The 19,742-nt window shown below is 41.2% G+C and overlaps 1 protein-coding gene across 2 annotated transcripts in view; it reads left to right on the forward strand.

Annotated features, from left to right (window-relative positions):
- The window catches only part of nek11 (NIMA-related kinase 11), a 243,540-nt gene that overhangs the window by 164,450 nt on the left and 59,348 nt on the right, over positions 1-19,742 (forward strand). The window lies entirely within an intron of this gene.

A 19,742-nucleotide genomic window follows, 5' to 3' on the forward strand; every position in this document is an offset into this window, starting at 1 on the left:
ACTGTTGATCTACTTCAGCTATCAACTTCACCCCCCTCCCCACCTCCCTATCTTTACTTCCCTAGACTCCCTCATCCCTTGAGTCCCAGTCTTGAATATACTCAGTGGCTGAGGATTCAAGTTGTCTGAGGTGAGAATTTCAAAGGTTTACAACATCTTTCTTTTCTTTTTCCTCATCTCTGTCTATGTGTCCAACCATTGTTGGCTGTGATGACATATCCACAGATTTAACAGGGTGCAGATATGACAGTTATTTGCTTCACTGGATTTTAATTTTAAATTCCCATGTAATGTAAATAAATAATGTTATACACTTTGTTACTCACAAAATAATGTATTGCCCCAAGCCTATACAAACTAAGTGTTAAAGGTAAAAAAGAGCACCTCCATAACCTCTCTGTCTCACATTAGCAATTTAACCAACTTCCTTCTTTCTCTTTACTCATTCCCTGGCTGACACAGTCAATAACAAGGCCAGCATTTACTTCCAATTCCTCATTGTCCTTAGTGGTGACACTAGTGAGCTGCCTTATTGAGCTGCTGCTGTACCTGCGGTGAAGATTTACAGAAAATTCCAAGATTCAAATGAAGGAATAGAGAGACTTCCAAATGAAGGATGGAGAGAAGATTTATGAAAATCAAAACTCCAGATACTGTGATTTTGAAATATTAGAAAATATTGGAAGAACTCGCCATTAGTCAGCATCCGTGTAAGTAGTAGCAGAATTAATGTTTCACATCAAACACTCTTCAGTCAGATCTGAGTATTTTTGGCATTGTACTCCATTAATAATGTGGATTTTTTTGTAGCTGTGTGCTTTGTCCAGCATTTTATTTCTAGTTTGCTTTTCTATTGATATTGATAAGGATGTCGTACACATTAAATTGGAGGCACAATAAATTGTCAACTGTACAGCAAGCACAATCAATTTACTCAACAATGAAAATAGAAGTAGTGAAGGGAACTATAATGACTTCTGCCATTACAAACAGAATAATGTCTGCTGCAACTTGCAATGCGTAGAGGCTCACAACATAGATTTGTGTAAAGCTTTCATTCACAGTTGTCATAGATCTTGATTGGCAGCAGACGGTGTAATATGGAAGACACAAAGTAACTCAAGGAGTCAGGCAGCATCTCAGGAGAACACGGACAAATTACATTTTAGGTCAGGACCCTTCTTCAGTCTTGTTTCGGAAGTGCATACCCCATTATGGTACTGCTATTTTGTGCACTTTTTACAAAAAAATTATGATTTCTAAATTTAAATTAAGATAGCACAGACATTTCTTCACTCTCAAAATATGTGCAATTCAAATGCAACAATGGCATGCATTTATAACATCCCTCAGAATATCCATTGGTGCTTTATTGTGAAGTGCTTTTGTAGTGTAGTTGTTAATCCTGGCTAAATTGGAGCAGCCAGGACATTATAATTGAGTAAGGGCTTGTGTGCTCCTATGCCATTTTGGTCAAGTTAAATGTGCCTTTGCAGAACTGAGACAATAGACAATAGACAATGGGCAATAGACAATAGGTGCAGGAGTAGGCCATTCGGCCCTTCGAGCCAGCACCGCCACTAAATGTGATCATGGCTGATCATCCCCAATCAGTACCCCGTTCCTGCCTTCTCCCCAAATCCCCTGACTTCGCAATTTTTAAGAGCCCTATCTAGCTCTACAAGGATCAAACCCGCGATGGTTAGGTATTGTATAGGGGAATTTGTGTTGTGTTATCCAAAATAAAGTTTGGTTGCTCAAGTGCTTGATTCAGTATTTTATTGACTGAAACTAGACTGGGGGGGAGCTTAGAACGAGCTATTTACATGGTCACCATTTCAGTTTAAGAAATGCATCATTTCATCCAACAAGATCTCAGCAGCAGCAATAACATAACAATGACCTGCTTAACCTTTTCTTTTTAAATGTTGATTGACAGATATATATTGGTTTAGACTCTGAGGATAATTTACCTGGTATTTTTCAAGATAATGCTATGGGACCTATTATATCGGCAGGCATGCCGATGGGGTTTGTGACTAGCTTTGCTGCTGATAGATGGCACCATCCACTCAGTGCAATATGAGAAGCATCAGCCTGGACTGTTGAGTTCAAATCTCTGGAATGAAACTTGAACGTACAACCAACAGAATTAGAGATGAGTGGGCTGACTCACTGTCCACTGCCATTCACTTATGGAGCTTTTACATTTAAGATAAATCTTCTGGGTGCAAGGGCACTGGTGAATATATTCTAATTGCTGTTGACATATTAAAAATGTATGAATAGTTGCCTTCAATGAATCAATGCAACACATTCTAGTCTAGACATAACATGGCTGTCATTTTGAAATGAAAATCAAAAAACTACAGATGATGAAAATTTAAAATCAAGACAAAAATCAGGAAATATGCAGCAGGTCAGGCTGCCTCCCTGGGAAGAGAAAGTGAGTTAACCTAGTGAGATTAGAGATGTTGGCTGAGCAGCAGAACATTTACTGCATTTCCTGTTTTTTTTCCCCCCTCTTTTTGAGATGTGGCAACTATCAGCTACATAATAAAACAGGCACCAATCCCACTCATTCTCCCACTCAAACACACTCCACTCGCTGTATTCCTTCCCTCTCTCAGACATTCCTAACCAACTCTTCCTCCGCACAAACCCTACCAACCTCTTTTATTCCCTCCCTGATACACTCTACACCTCTGTTTCCTCTGTCTTCTTCACTCCCGCCCCAAGGGGGTACCAAGGAGAAAGTAGGACCACACAAGGATAAAGGAAGGAAATTGTGCATGGAGTCAGAGGATGCAGGTGAGGAACTAAATGAGTACTTTGCATCTGCATTCACCAAGGAGACGGTGGACAGTGAAATCAGTGCGGAGAAGACTAATATGCTGGGGCATTATGCAATCAAGGAGGAGATGGTGTTGGGGCTCTTGCAGAGCATTAAAGTGGATAAATCCTCAAAGCCATGGGATATTGACTTTTAGAACCTTGTAACCCTTGCTTTCCCTCACTTCATCCCTCCCCCTTCACAGTTCTCTGACCAGTCTGACTGTCTCCAATTGCAAACAAGGGAGATAAAGGGAAAAAAGGGGGGACAATGAGAAGCAGGTACAGGGAGGGTGATAAGCAACAATAAAGGCTGCAATTGCTGGGATGTGAAAAATAAGAAAAGTGATAATAGAAACCATTGAAGGGAGGGATGGGCAGCTGAAACCAGATGGTGGAAGTTAATCTAGTGGGTGAAGTGTGTGAATGCAGGTGGATGAAACCAGGAAGGGAATGGAGATGAAAAAGGGTGTTGGGGGCTGGAGGGGAGGGTGAGGGAAAGTGAATAATAATGAGAGGACCAGGGATGGAATAGAGTGGGGAGAAAGAGATGTTTGAGGGAGGGGGATCAGGAGGAATGGTTGAAATTGGAGATTTCAATGTTGATACTGTGGTTGCTATTATCTGATTGAGGCCCAATGCCTTTATATCCCACCTGCTGCAAACATGTAGTTCCTACAGGAAGGTAGACACAAAATGCTGGAGTAACTCGGCGGGTGAGGCAGCATCTCTGGAGAAAAAGAATGGGCGACGTTTCAGGTCAAGGCCCTTCTTCAGTCTGAAGAAGGGTCTCGACCTGAAAAGTCGCCTATTCCTTCTCTCCAGAGATGCTGCCTCACCCACTGAGTTAATCCAGCATTTTGTATCTACCTTCGATTTAAACCAGCATTTGCAGTTCTTCCTTACACATGTAGTTCCTACTCCTGTTTTCATCTCCCAACCACCACTTTGCTAGACTTATAGCCGAATGATGCTAAATTGCATCTTTAACTTTATATTTTTTACATGATTTCTGAAGAAACCTTAGCCTTTCACCAATCTTCAGCCTTTTTGCCTTTTTCTATATCAACATTATGAGCCTCTTTTGATCTTATACCACCTTAAACTCCTCTTGATTGCCAAGTCTGACACTTTTTCAATTGCAGCTTTTTGCCTTGAAGGGATTATATTATTAATTCTTTAAATGTTAGCCATAGCTGGCCTGTTATATATTTCATGTAGACTTTCATTCTTGCATAGTCACCTCAAGGTTCATGCCTTTGTATTTTGCTTATATATACACTGATTCCCAATGATCACTGTTCTGTAAATGTCCTTAACTACCAGGTTGTGGCGGCTCCTAAGGGTCGTCCCATTATACTGCCGAACCCCTCGGCACAGGAGTGGTGCAGTCCGGAGGCGGTCCTTAGCCGGAGGGTATAAAAGGCAGGGTTTGGGTGCCATCTTGGCCTGGTTTCGTCTTCCCCTGAACCGGGAGGAATTAAAGTAAAGTGCTTCTCAAACTTCGGACTACTTGCCTCATTTTGAGACCCACGCACTACAAGGTCATCAATTAATCCTTTCTGATTACACAATATGAAATCTAATTACACAATATGAAATCTTAAGGGGTTGGACAGGCTAGATGCAGGAAGATTGTTCCCGATGTTGAGGAAGTCCAGAACAAGGGTGAGGATAAGGGGGAAATATTTTAAGACCGAGATGAGGAAGACTTTTTTCACACAGAGAGTGGTGAATCTCTGGAATTCTCTGCCACAAGGTCTTTGAGGCCAGTTCATTGGCTATATTTAAGAGGGAGTTAGATGTGGCCCTTGTGGCTAAAGGGATCAGGGGGTATGGAGAGAAGGCGGGTACAGGATACTGAGTTGGATGATCAGCCATGATCATATTGAATGGCGGTGCAGGCTCGAAGGGCCAAATGGCCTACACCTGCACCTATTTTCTATGTTTCTATGTTTCTATAGTAACCTCTTCCCATGTTGGTTAGTTCCTCAGCATAATTAATTTAGAAAACCAGAAGGACTGTGTTTAGGTGAGTGGTAGAATCTGAGGAAGTTGATGAGAATGTGGAGACAATTACATAATGTAAGGTTAATGTAGTTGGTCGTTTGATGGTTGGCATAGACACATTGGCCAGAATGGCCCATTTCTGTGTTATATCTCCCAGCGATTATAAATCACAGCCATTATGTGTTATAAAACCTGTTTTTTGCAGCATTCACTGATGCACACATTAGAATTCTCATTTAATCCCTTAGAGATTTGCAGTGCCAGTTTTTTTTTTTAATGCCCTAATTTTTTTTTTCTACATTATTCAGTTTTCAGGTCAATATTTCCAGTGCATCCATGCCTCCAGAATGATTGATACAATTTACCTTGCAGCAAAGGATGTGGCTCTCTATTTACCCAAACTTTACAAAACATCCCATTTACCTATTGCTAATACAGTTTAATCCTATCCTTACATGTGATCAAGTATATTATCCCAACTCAACAGCACTGTGCGTTGATCCAGATGATATTTAGCACCACTTAGTGTCACTGGGATACATGTATATTTTAAGATATGTTTTCTGCTGTTATAACCTAAAGAAAACACTGCCTTTCTGGGCAATAGCTCATTTTGAATATTCTTATTTAATATTCATGAGTCGCATGTTACAAATTGAAAATAGAGCATGAATTGGCTGAAGGAATTACTTTGAAAGTAGGCTTTTATCTTTTTAATTGGTGGCTGCTATTACATAGAACAGAAACAGTGCAGCACAAGAACTGGCCATTTGGCACACAGTGTCTGTGCCGAACATGATGCCAAGACCGTCACTTAACTATCTGCACATATACCGTACCCCTCCAATCCCTGCATGTCAATATACCTATCCGAAAGTCTTTTAAATACCACTAATGCATCTGCTTTAACTGCCACCCCTGGCAGTGTGTTACAGGCACTCACCACCCTCTGTTTAAAAAAAAAAACTTGACCTGCACATCTTTAAACTTTGCCCCTCTCACCTGAAAGCCTTGCCCTCTAATATTTGATTTTTACATCCTAGGAAAAGGATTCTGACTATCTACCCTATCTACGCCCCTCATAATTTTACATACTTCTACAAGGTCTCCCCGCAATATCTGGCGTTCCAGAGAAAACAATTCAAGTCTGTCCAACCTCTCCCTGTAGTTAAAGCTCCCTAATATTCTGGTAAACCTTCTCTGCACCCTTTCCAAAGCCTCTACATCCTACCTGAAATGGGGTGACCAGAACTGCATGCAATACTCCAAATGCAGCCTAATCAATCTATTATAAAGCTGCACCATGACTCAATGCCCTGACCTATAAAAGCAAGCATAGCATATGCCGCCTTTACCACTCTGTCTACTTGTGTGGCCACTTTCAGGAAGTTATGGACTTAGACCCCAAAATCCCTCTGCACATCAATGCCGTTATAGGTAATGCCATTCATTGTATATTTCCCACTCACATTTGATCTCCCTTATATATTACCTTAAGACTAAAATTCAAATGGCTTATGGAAACTATTTTCTAAAAATTGTTTTCATGAAAATATTTGCTGACCAACGTTTTGATATTGAAAAAAAACCCCAAATCAGATTCTGCTTCTCATGTTTTTATCAAAAGCCAGCAATGAGGGCCACACTTTAAGCTCTATATTTTTTTCCCCACCATTGCAACAAAATGCTGAAACATTTACTGATTTGTTGCAAACCATGTATGTGCTAGGATGTGATTGAGAATGGTGTGTAGGTGGGAAAGAAATTCCACTTAGCCCAAGTAGTTCAAAGTCCAGACAATCAGTGAAACCAGCCCACTCAGACATAAAATAACCCTTGGGTCAACAGCTGAGTTTCAGGAGGAGGAAGGCAAATATATTTTCATAAGGAGAGTACAAGTTGTTGGAAATGTTTGAAGGGCAATATAACCAAATTAATAAAATAATGGGAAATCATGAGGAAAGTAATTAATCAGGCAATAATCAAAATATTAAAAATGATCACTAGTTCATGGTACCTTTTATTGGAATCTTGCTTGCTTTTCTGTTGCTGCTATTTATTTTATTTTCGCTGCAATTTTCTGTTAATATGCAGGAGTCCAGAAATCAAAGGTGCAAATGGCGTTCAAGGCTTGGCAACATTTTGTCTAGTACCTTATTATTGGCTCAAATAACCCAGATCATGCATAGCTGTAGCTGTACGTGTGCACAAGCTCCTGTTTAACCAGATGCAGGAAAAATGTTCCTGATTGGGGGTCCAGAACCAAGGGTCACTGTTTAAGAATAAGGGGTAGGCCATTTGGGACTAAGATGAGGGAAAACTTTTTCACCCAGAGAGTTGTGAATTTCTGTGGAATTCTCTGCCACTGAAGGTTGTGGAGGCTAATTCACTGGATGTTTTCAAGAGAGAGTTAGATGTAACTCTGAGTGCTAATGGAATCGAGGGCTATGGAGAGAAAGCAGGAATGGGGTACTGATTTTGGATGATCAGCCATGATCATATTGAATGGCAGTGCTGGCTCGAAGGGCAGAATGGCCTACTCCTGCACCTATTTTCTATGTCTCTAAGATGAGTAAGAACAGGAAAGGATTCCAATAGTTTGTTACACATTGGCAATTATCTTTCGGTTAAGTAATTTTGCAAGAGCTTTTACAAGTTGTCTGTACAAACTATTTATTAGACAGTAACTGCCAAACAATATGTTTCAGGATAAAATGGGATTAATTTATAAAGTGTAATACAACATACAGAAAGCAATGGTTACAATTATTTTTGTAAAGAAGATTCACTGGCTGAAAAAGCCGTGAAAGACGGTTCAATAATGGCCTTCAGAAGGGAACTGAATAATTACTTGGAGACATTTGCGGAGCCATAGTAGAGGAACAGCAAAGAGGAACCAGGTTGGTGGGGCTGAAGTCAAGCTAATACTATTAATGGAAGTCCAATACAATTTAAAAAACGTTTTTTAAATATGTCTAATGCATATGTATCACTAATTACCTTCAGTTAGGGAATTATCAGTTAGGTGAGATGAAAGATGCAATGATGGGTGTCATTTTTGCAGATATTTATTTCTGACATAATGTCATTCACCATTCAAACTTTTCTACCACATTTACATTAGTTCCCAATTAACTAGTGCTTTGGTTTTAAATGGACATCATTGCCTTCTCATGGCTTGTCCTACAGTGTCTGAAACTTACATCAGTGCTACATTTCTGCTCAAGTCGATCCTTTGCACAACCTGTGTTTTAACCATTACAATTTGAAAGTGTTATTTCCTCCCTAAACCTTTGTTTCCCTTCTCTTTAAAATCCACCCCTTGGCTGAGCTTTCAGTCACTTGCTCTGATTTCCCATGATGTGACTCATTCAAAATTAACCTGATAATATTTTATTGAAGTACCCAGGGCTATTTGGCCACATTGAAAGGTGCTACTATATAAATACAAGTTGTTCTTTTTCTTGTTATTGTGTTCCATCTGTCTGCCCTGTCAGTGAATATTTTGGTGCAAATTCTATCTGGTGTCTCTTTTTAAGTCAAAAGCCTTAAGTCTTTTTATTGTAACCTGCTGTTTAGAGTTTGCTGCAGTCAGAAGAAGTAAATTATTCATTTCCAGCCATTATCACATTTAAGACGAGTGCCATCGAAGATTTAATACAAACCTTGACAACAGAGGGCCTGCAACAACAGCAGAATGTTTGATTAGCTCGGGGCAGATATTCAACCTTGTGCTGAGCATGCAAAATAGTAATAACTTCATGGAATCCATCTTTGCAGGCAGAGCAGATGGAAGTGGAGCCGCATAATGAAGTAGCTAGTAGAACTGGTGCCTTTCAGCTCCAGCGACCCAGGTTCAATTCTGAGATCGGGTGCTGTACAGTTTGCCCATTCTCCAAGACCACATGGTTCCTCACGGGGGATCGCTTTCCTCCCAGGTCTCAGAAAAGTACAGATTGATGGGTTGATTGGTCACTGAATAGGTCTGAATAGAGTGGAAGTGGAGAGGATTTTTCCACTAGTGGGAGAGTCTAGGACCAGAGGTCATAGTCTCAGAATAAAAGGCCGTACCATTAGGAAGGAGATGAGGAGGAATTTCTTTAGTCAGATGGTGGTGAATCTGTGGAATTGAACCTCCACAGCCTCTGAGGCAATGTCAATGGATATTTTTAAGGCAGAGATTGATCGATTCTGGATTCGTACAGGTATTAGGGGTTATGGGGAGAAGGCAGGAGAATTGGGTTGAGAGGGAAAGATAGCTCGGCCATGATTGAATGGCAGAGTAGACTTGATGGGCCAAATAGTCTAATGGCCCTGTCTCACGGTGCGAGTCCACCCACGAGTGATCCAGAGTTTAAAACAAATCAAACTCGTGGTAATCACATAGAATTAACGTAGTGGGAACGTCGGAACTCGTAACACTAACGGCAGGTACTCGGGAAACATGTTAACTCGTGAAAATCTTTCAACATGAAGAAAGATTTCCACGAGTCAAATTTACTCTTGAAGTAAAAATTTTAAACTTTACAACTCGTAAGAACGTAATAGCTCGTGAGTTTACTGTAGTGACTCGTGACTCTACCGTGGGCACTCTTTAACTCAGCGGGACAGGCAGCATCTCTGGAGAGAAGGAATGGGTGATGGGATGACGTTTCCAAAATTCTGCTGCGTCTTTGTGTTACTCCAGCACTGTGTGTTCACTTTTTGTCAACCAGCATCTGCCCTTTCTTGTGTATTACTTTATTTGTACCCGTGACAGTTGATTGTCGCTCCCTTCAATTTCCCAGGGGGTCGGGACGGGACTGGAGTTGGGAGGGAAAGGTGGGGAGGGGGGAAGAACAAATATATGAAACACCAAAAACAGACAGCAGAGATGTCTTGGCTATACCGCTACAATAATCGAACTATTGGTACTTTGCTGTTTCTTTGACTACAGTCATGTGAAACGACTTGTACGTTTAATTTATCGACAATGTCTGGCACTGAATCTCACTCTTTCAAATCCGTAGAGAGACATGAAAAGCTGGAGTAACTCAGCGGGTCAGACAGCATCTTTGGAGAAATGGACTAGGCGACTGCAGACTGCAATCTGAAGAAGGGTCTCGACCCGAAATCTCGCCCATTCCTTTTCTCCAGAGATGCTGCCAGTCCCGCTGAGTTACCCCAGCTTTTTGAGGTTATCTACAGTTTAAATCAGCAATGCAGTTCCTTCCTGCACCTCTCAAATCTGTGCCATTATTCAATACTCCAATTTTTGTTTTATTTAACTAATACTGGATAATATTGCCCTGTTTGTTGGTCGTATGCCTCTACCCCACCCCTGGTGCTCTAAGTGCATTTGTTTTTTCTTTTACCCCCGGGAGGAAAAAAAATCACATCCAGGAGTTCATCTGGAGCAGTTCTCGGATATAACAGCGAATGAAGAGAAATTGGCGTGTTATTTAGAAATTAATCCTTAAAGAGAGTGTAATTCGTTGGATAAATGAAATCGTCACTAGGCAGCATCTCCCCCCCTCCTGTTCTGACCCCCTGGGAAATGAACGGAGCGACAATCAATTGCCACGGATACAAATAATGTCATACACAAGAAAGGACAGATGCTGGTTGACAAAAAGTGAACACACAGTGCTGGAGTAACACAAAGACGCAGCAGAATTTTGGAAACGTCATCCCGTCACACATTCCTTCTCTCCAGAGATGCTGCCTGTCCCACGGTAGAGTTAAAGAGTGCACACGGTAGACTCACGAGTCACTACGGTAAACTCACGGGCTACTGCGTTCTTACAACAAGTTTAAAAGTTTAAAATTTTTACTTCAAGAGTAAATTTGACTTGTGGAAATCTTTCATCATGTTGAAAGATTTTCACGAGTTAACAAGTTTCCCAAGTACCTTCCGTTAGTGTTACGAGTTCCGACGTTCCCGCTACGTTAATTCTACGTGATTACCACAAGTTTGATTTGTTTAAAACTCGGGATCACTCGTGGGTGGACTCACACCGTGAGACAGGGGTTTAACTCTGCTCTCATCACATGAACTGTAAATTGCTCCCACTTTATATATGTGTGATGGAATCTAGAGGTTGTTGATGGGAATGTGAGTGAAATAAAAATGGAAATTGTGTAAATGGGTTATCAATGATGATGGGGTCTCTGGGCCAAAGGGCTCGTCCAATGTGTATAATTCTATGATTCGATGTGCAATATGGCAATGTCATCATAACAGGCATAAAATGGATTTCTACACTAAAATATTTTAGGATAAGCAATAAGCTAATTAGATATTCGCAATCCAAACAAGGTGACTTCAAAGCAAAAATAAAAGTACACGGAGAATCTGAAATAAAAATAGAAAATGCTGGAAGTATGCAACAGCATCAAAGTTAATGTTTTAGGTCAAATTGATCTTGAGGTGATGTTGTAGGCAGCTTGTCTGCATAGGGATACCAGTTACAGTAAATATCCACATTAGATAGTACAATTGATATATTGTACAGTGATCCTGCGAGAGAGAGAGAGAAATCCAGAGACGGAAAAGATTGTCACTGCTTGTTAGCAGGAGAGTCACGTTCAAGATTAACAAGCTACCCAATAAACTATAACCATTCTTGTGATCTGCCTGATGTCACCAGCCCCCTTTAACCATCATCTATTTCTATTCCTGTGGCCAAGCACCATCCAACACATCCATACAGATCACCATCCTCTATCACTAATAACCTCCATCAACATCCAGCCCAGAAATTAGGGGTCCTACCTTTTGTCACTCTCTAGCTTCACACAACATTTTGGTGATTCCTGATCATCATTTGCATGTACGTCTCAAAGTCAAATTCTGGTGATTATGCTCCTTGGAAGTGACCTGGGGTGTTTCATTGCCGCACGGAAATGGAAACTATTGATTTTGGATTATTCGTGTCAGTATCACTGATTGACAGTGACAGAATAACTCCATTTTTAGCAAGTGATATTCTGAGATTCCAACCAATACTTTGTAATTGAATTCTGCAAATTGGTGGTTAAAGCTAAATTATCTCTCCAAGTCTAAAAGCATGATGGGCACATTAATATTTAGCTCCATTGTCCTTTTTATTGATACTTACAATCTCCTGTGCCATGGTGAGACGGAGATAATGCTGCTTATAATAATAAAGCTGTTGTGCTCATAATACCACTTCACAATTATTGACGACATCAAACAGTGTTTGAATGATGTAGTTTTCAGAAATTATTTTAGTTGTTGCGAGATTACACTGAGAAATTGGGACCATTAGTTCAGTCAGATTATTTAACATTATTTTAATAGGTAATATACTGTAGGACTATCGCAGGGGTCACAAATCAAAACACGGAATGTAGGCAAGAGTAAGGTGGATGCGTCATGAGCCTGCTTCATTATTTTATATTATGTCCACCATCATATCTCCCCCCCCCCATGTCTCTTATTCCACATAATATCCAATGATCCATCAATCTTAGGCTGCATTTTCCTCAATGACTGAGCAGCTAGTGCCTTCAACAATAGAGAATTGCAAACATCCACTATGTCAAAGTTATTGCAGTATTAAATTATCAATTGCTTCCACCAAATCCATGTCATTAACGAGTGTTAGAAAAAAACAAATCATTTCTTTATGCCCACTGTCAGCATCGGGCATTCCCAAGTCAACCGAATCACAGGACAAGTAAAGACTATTCTTCAAATGATAAACAGAACACTTCAGTAAAAAAATTGGAAACGATCACAATTGCGTACATTTATGTAGCAGATATCACATAGCAGAAGCTCCCATGGTGCTTCACAGGGATGTTACCATGAGGATACGCCTGGCTTCTTAAGATGCAAACTGCCAAACAATGCGATCTGAAACCATAAGTAGAATTCCTCACATTCACAAATAGACAAAAAACATGCGCTAGACCTGAATGTGAAAGACGAGAAAATATTGCATACAAATTACAACCTTTTGGGTATAAGAGTGTGCCCTGAGTTTAAAATTGCTCAGTCCTGATTCCCAGTTGTTAGCTCTGTGACCTGCTAAGCAACTCCAGCCATACAGTATAACACTCAACCTTTGTGAATTTATGTTGTTATTGTTCAGGAAGAAATAAGTTGAGAATCATCGCGTCTATCCTGTGGTTAAAGTAGTTTGCCTGCAAGTTAAGTTAGTAATTACACATCCGAAGTATTTAATTATCTGCAAAGAGCTTTGAGGTATTTTGATATTGCGTGCATGCATTTCTAACCCAAATTTGCCTAATAGCTTATTTACATGTAATAAAAAGGAATGCAAATGCTGGTTTATACCAAAGATAGGCACAAAATGCTGGAGTAATCAGCGGGTCAGGCAGCATCTCTGGAGAACACAGATGGGTGATGTTTTGGGTCGGTAACCTTCACAGGTACTCCAGCATTTTGTGTCCATCTTTAGCTTAATTACATGATTGTGCATCATTTAAGCAAGTGCATGTCACTGATTGAAAAGTGTTGAAGTACCAAATGTCCTCCGAGAGATGAAGAATTTTCCATCTGTTTTATATTGTTGGCTGGTGCATTCTGGCAATAGGCGCAGAAGACCTTTGCATTATGTCTCTTCTGAAAAAAAATGGTTCTTCTGATACTTTAATGCTCCCTCACTAGTCAGCATGGAGTTTAGACAGTGAATATGGAATCATGAATCATCTGATACAGGTGAAAGTGGCACTCATTGAGTCACAGGGTGCATAAAAGGAACAGGTTCTGGGGGTGGGGACCATCATTATGTTTTTTTCAGGCAACTATGGCGTCATGTACTCTAGGTCTCAGGAAAAGTGGCAGCTGAAATGAGGCACACTTGGTTGTGTCTAACTAATTAGTTCCGGCCAATTGCAATGGATATCAAGTATATTATTCAGAGGTTCATTCAAGAGCATCAAGGAATTGTACAGTTCTCTCCACTTGCAACTGATGATATACCAACTACATCTTCTGTGGTTTGTGAGCTACAGCCATAGCCAGTTCAAATCTTTTTTTTAATGGAATATCTCCTTAAGCAATCTGACATCCATTGGAACATATAACTATCAGACAAAAGGCCAGTTCTATGTTGCCCAAATGGGAAATTGAAACTTTATAAATTATTGTTATACAGATCTGTAAGGAACATTGATGATCATTCACTACCTCAAAATATAATTTGCCATTCATTCATCTCACACTGCTAATGGCACCAGAGAGATTAAAAAGGTTCTGAGGCTGGTAGTTTGATCCCTCAACAGCATCACATGGTGTAATAGAAATGCAGTGAAACTAGCTAAGGCACTGCTAAAAAGGGCCATATTATCAATGTCAAATGCTCTTTTGAGCACCCCAAGTCCTTCCCAAGGGATGATGAATGGCCCTGATAGAGAGTGAAAAGTAGATGAACTGGGATGCTACTCCAACAACAAGGCTGCTTTATCCAAAGGTGCAGGAAGGCAAATGAAGGTGGTCAAAAGATGTCAAGCACATCACTACACTGTGGTACCACTGCTGAATGTCAGAGACACAGTGAGAATGAAATTTACAACAGACTGACAACAGAACATTATGATGACTTGGCATACGGTGCAGTTCAGAGAAAGATTGACCTTTATCAAATTGTAAATAGCTTGTTCTAAGCTCCCCCAGTCTAGTTTCAGTCAATAAAATACTAAATCTAGCACTTGAGCAACTAAACTTTATTTTGAATAACACAACACAAATTCCCCTTTACAATACTTAATCATCGCGGGTTCGATCCTTGTATCTGCTTAGCCAAGCCCTCCCAGCCTCGTGCAAGCAGTGACACTCCAAAAGGTCACGCAGTCCCAAGCCTTCTTCCAGAAGTTCGACATCGGACCTCGTATGCCTTTAATAGGTCCCGAACACTGAGGGGCCGAATCAAATAGGGGTGGTCTCTGTACAGTCCAATAACCCATATCGATTACAACAGTACATGATGGACAGTTCCCCAACCCAATAACATAGTAACTAATTGTATTCAAAATGAGCTTCTAGAAAGACGCCAACACAGATGAATGATGCAACATGTGCCTTGAGATTCAGCCAATCCAGACAAAGCTTAACATTTCAACCAATCAACAACTATCCAAATGAGGCTTTGCAACATTATTTAAACTATGTATATCTGGTTTGCATTGACCCAATCAGTTCCATGCATTTTACACCTCATTGTAAGACTTCTGCAGATGTCCCATTCTTTCTCTGCAGCGCTTATCTGGCCACAGACATACTGGCACAATTCAGCAGCTTGTCTCAGTTCTGCAAAGGCACATTTAACTTGACCAAAATGACCTAGCAGCACACAAGCCCTTAAGGGCGAGTCCCACCAGCATGCGCCTGCTTGCGGCAAGCGCGACCAAACCGGAAGCGGGGGCCGCGCAGAGGTCAAGTGAGTGACGTGAAGTTCAAGCAAAGTCCGCGGGAAGTTCGTGCGTGACATACGGCGTCGAGACGCGCACACCGTTGCCGCACGGAATTTTTGAACACGGTCACTTTTTCGGAGCCCTGCGCGATGTCGGGACCAGCTCCGCACAACTCCATACAGCTCCGGCGATCGAAGTGGGACCAGCCCCGCGAGACCGTATGGCTCAAGCGACCACGTTAGGTCGCGCTTGCCGCATAGGGTCGCATGCTCGTGAGACAGGCCCTTTACTCAATTTTAATACCATGGCTGCTCCAATTTAGCCAGGATTAACAAAATGTGTAGGTGACATCATAGAGGAGGTTTCTTTGACACAAGCAGATATGGAGATACCAGAGAGTGCAGACTTTCAGAGAACCAGAACCACATTGAAATAAATTAGGAAGAGTAGCCTGTTTGCTCAAGTATTTGGACTTTGTGGTAAAGTAAGGCAGATAGAAACTAGACAGTTATTTGGATTTTTTTGTTTTTATTTATTTAATAAGGGAGGAATATAATAAATGATATATCGATCTATGGATAACAGTTTTTCCTACAGTGCTCTAATCTCTTTAATGAATATTTCATGGGTCTATCTACTTCTTAATTTGGTGAATAAAGTTCCAGGAGGAGGCTGTTTGAAAGAACGTGACAAAATAGAAGCTGCTGGCTCTGTAAGCTGTTTCATGAGTAAAGTACCACTGTTGATGGGGCCATAGGTCATAACCTAAGAATTAAAGGGCATTCCTTTAGCAAGGAGATGTGGAGGAATTCCTTACCTCAGAGGGGAATGAATCTGGAATTATTTGCCACGAAAGGCTGTGGAGGCCAAGTCAATGGATATTTATGGCAGAAATTAATAGATTCTTGATTAGTCAGGGGTTATGGGGAAAAGGCAGGAGAATGGGGTTAAGAGGGAAAGATAGATCAGCCATGTTTGAATGGTGAAGTAGACTTGATGGGCTGAATGCCTAATTCTGCTCCTATCACTTATTAAACTTATGAAAATACTGACTAATAATAACTAATGCAAAACTCTTGAAAATACTCCAGAACGAAGGTCATCGCCATCCCTAGTAACAACATACATAATGCAGATGACACTTGCAACTCAGCTCCAAGTCATCTTCAGTATATACACTGAACATCCACAAACAAAAGCCTGAAATTGCTGTGCAACATATTCTCCAACAATAAAGATCAATGATGAAACATTTAAAACATGGACTGCATATTAAAACTCAGGAGAGAGAAGACAGACATGGATGAGGAAATTCACCACCACTTTCAATGTGCTAACACATCTTTGGTTGACTGAGAAAGAGTAGTTCAGATCAAATCATCAACCCTGGCACAAATCAGTGATGGCTGCCCACTTGGATTGCTACAAATGGGCAGCTTACAACCCAGTGGTGTGAATATTGATTTCTCTAAAGGGTCTGTCCCACTGCGGTGACCTAATTGGCGAGTTTAGAAGAGTTTGCACTCGACTCATACTCGCAGCATGGTTGACACGAGGTTCTAGGAGGTCTTTGTAACTCTCCTTCTTGCGCGAGAGTAGTCCCCGCGTACTCGCGGCCTCAGTTAGGTCGAGGCGTATTTTTCAACATGCTGAAAAATGCCCGCGAGTAAATAAAGGTCGCCATGGCAAAAAATTGATATTTTTTTTAATCGTAGATTTAGTCAAAGTAGGTCGTAGTAGGTCGGCATGTTATTCGTAGGTAATCGAGGGTAGTCAAAGGTAATCGAAGGTACTCAATGGTAGTCGTAGATAGTTTTCAACATAGTCGAAGGGAAGTCAAAGGTACTCAATGGTCCAATTGTCCTGAAGCTAGTAGAAGCTAGTCTTCAACATAGTCGAAGGACGTCTTCTGCATTGTCGAAGGAGGTCTTCAACATGACACTTTTTCAAACTCTCCTAAACTCTTCTAAACTCGCCAATTAGGTCGCCGCAGTGGGACAGCCCCTTAAATTCAAGTAACCCTTGATTTCCCTATCTCTCTGTCCCTCCCCCACCCTAGTTCTCCAACTAGTTTCACTGTCCTGTTTAATTTTACTGATTGAATGCCTCGTTGTCATTTTCCTCTCATCTAACAATGAACCATTCTACATTTCCTTGATCGACATCTTTGATCTGTCATTTTCACCTTACCCTCCATATCTCTGGTCTCCAACTCCCTTGACTCTCAGTCTTAAGAAGGGTCTCAACTCGAAATGTCACTCATACCATATTTCCAGAGATACTGCCTGTCCCGCTGAGTTATTCCAGAATTTTGTGTCTATTTTCGGTGCATTTTTAAACCAGCATCTACAGTTCCTTCCTCCACAATACAAATCCTTCACAGGTTACAAACCCCTGACTTATTTTAGGTACAATCAAGCATTTGGGGGACTGAACAGTGTAATTGTCAGCTGCTGTGGGGCTGCACATGATATTACACATTATAACAATGAATGTACTTCAAAAGTACCTAATTAACTCTAAAGGGATTTGGGAAATCCCAGGATTGTAAAAGCACTATAAATTGAAAAGCTTTCTTTACAGAATTACCAATTTCCTGTTCTTAATGGAGGTCATGAGAAAAGTCTGTCGGCCTGATTAGCCTTCTGTAAATCTGAATTATCAACTTAAATAGTCTGCCATACTTTTGTAGTAAGCCAGTAAATAGAATTGTTGATTACCTCACACTGAAGGATGACATATTTATCTATCATGTACTTGTTTCATTGTCTGATTTCAGTCAGAGCCAAACTGCAGGAAACTAATTCTTTTGATGCAAAATCCCTGTTCGGTTATTTCCTTGCTTTTGTTTTGACTGTATCTCTGGATAAAGATACTGGCTACATTACAAGGTTCAGCAGTTTGGAGGAAGTATCACATTCCTTGGCAATGTAATTGCACATCACTCACAAAGCAACTGCAGGATGTTTGCCATGTTGACTGAAAGGTAGTTGTGGTTATAATTTCATTCCCTGTAGTCCTTGAAACTAAATTAATCTTTTGAGGGCAAAATGAAATTATTTGTTCTACCAATTGTACTGATGCAGCTAATGTGGATATTAAGAGCTTATCTGAAAATACAACTCAGCCATAATGGCCTCGAAATTATATTCACATAACTGCGTGCATAAAACAGTGTGCTAATGATTATTTTATACATGAGCGCCAACACCCTGCTCCCAACACAACCCCCGAGGCTGGGTTAACCTGAAAGGCTGTTACAACTTGTAGCGGAAGATGCACCGCCTGGGGCCAAGGCCAGATTGGGGGACTGAATGAGAGGGCTGTCCACATGAGGACCTAGATCATAGAGGCAATTGGTTGAAAGTAGGATTGGTCAGGGTCAGCATCTAAAAGGGGCGCCTCGGCCAAGTTTAAGGCTTAGGAATATAATCAGAGAAGGGGATATTCAGCAGTGACCAGGAATTAGGGGAATGAATCAGACAAGAAACTTCACTGAGAATTAGTCTGCACTTGGATGCAATGATCAAGAAAGAAGAGATAAGGGGTGCCAATTAGGGTTTCTGTCAGGAGCACAAAGTTGGTGCCAAGAATGGTTAATTGGGGAATTTGGCTTTGAGATATCATGAAATTTCGGATGTTGTGGATAGGAGGAGAGGGTCAGAGAGTTGGGAGGCCATGCTGAGAGCGGAGGGGATTGCAAGGATGGAGTGATCGCAGATGGCTGTGGATTTTAGTTGTTATGTGCTGGGGTTAGGACAATTAGGAGATCAGAAGGGGTTGGCATTTCAGGTCAAGAATGAGATTGGTAGGTCAGGGTTGGTACCATATGGGTAAAGGGAGAAGAAAGATGAAAGCTAAGGAATTTCAATCTCTTGCTGCATATACAATAATGCCATCCCATGTATAACTGGCATGTAAATAGCATCATTTGTCCAAATGTCACTCATGTCAGAAGTGCCCATTTGAATCCCTGATGTCTCTGCACCCATTTCAACACAGCACTAGGGTCAGCATCGACTCAACTATTCCACTTGTCAACCTCCCACCTACTCCAATCTCCCCAACACCCATTTGTCCCAGCATCCTAATTCCCTAACCTTTTAATTTTCAACTTCATTTATCCTCAATGGAGTGTACGTCCTCGGATGATGTGCCCTCCTAAAGTACACGATCAGCTCCTTAGTTTTTTTGATATTCAAGAGAGGCCGTTGCCCTGACACCAGAGTGCCAGATAAGCCACCTCCTCCTGGTAGGCCATCTCATCATTGTCTGAGATCAGGCCCACCACACTGTCCTCAGCAACCTTGATTATCGAGTTGGAGCTGAACCTAGCCACACAGTCATGTGTGTACAGGGAGTACAGTAGGGGGCTGAGGACGCAACCCTGGGAGGATCCTGTGCTCGGGGTGAGAGACTTCAATGTATTTCCCCCCATATTGACTACCTGGGGCCTGGCGGTGAGAAAGTCCAGGGCCCAGGCACACAGGGAGGTGTTGAGCCCCAATTCCAGCAGC

The sequence above is a fragment of the Leucoraja erinacea genome, chromosome 2 (genome assembly GCF_028641065.1).
Source record: "Leucoraja erinacea ecotype New England chromosome 2, Leri_hhj_1, whole genome shotgun sequence".
Lineage (NCBI taxonomy): Eukaryota > Metazoa > Chordata > Chondrichthyes > Rajiformes > Rajidae > Leucoraja > Leucoraja erinaceus.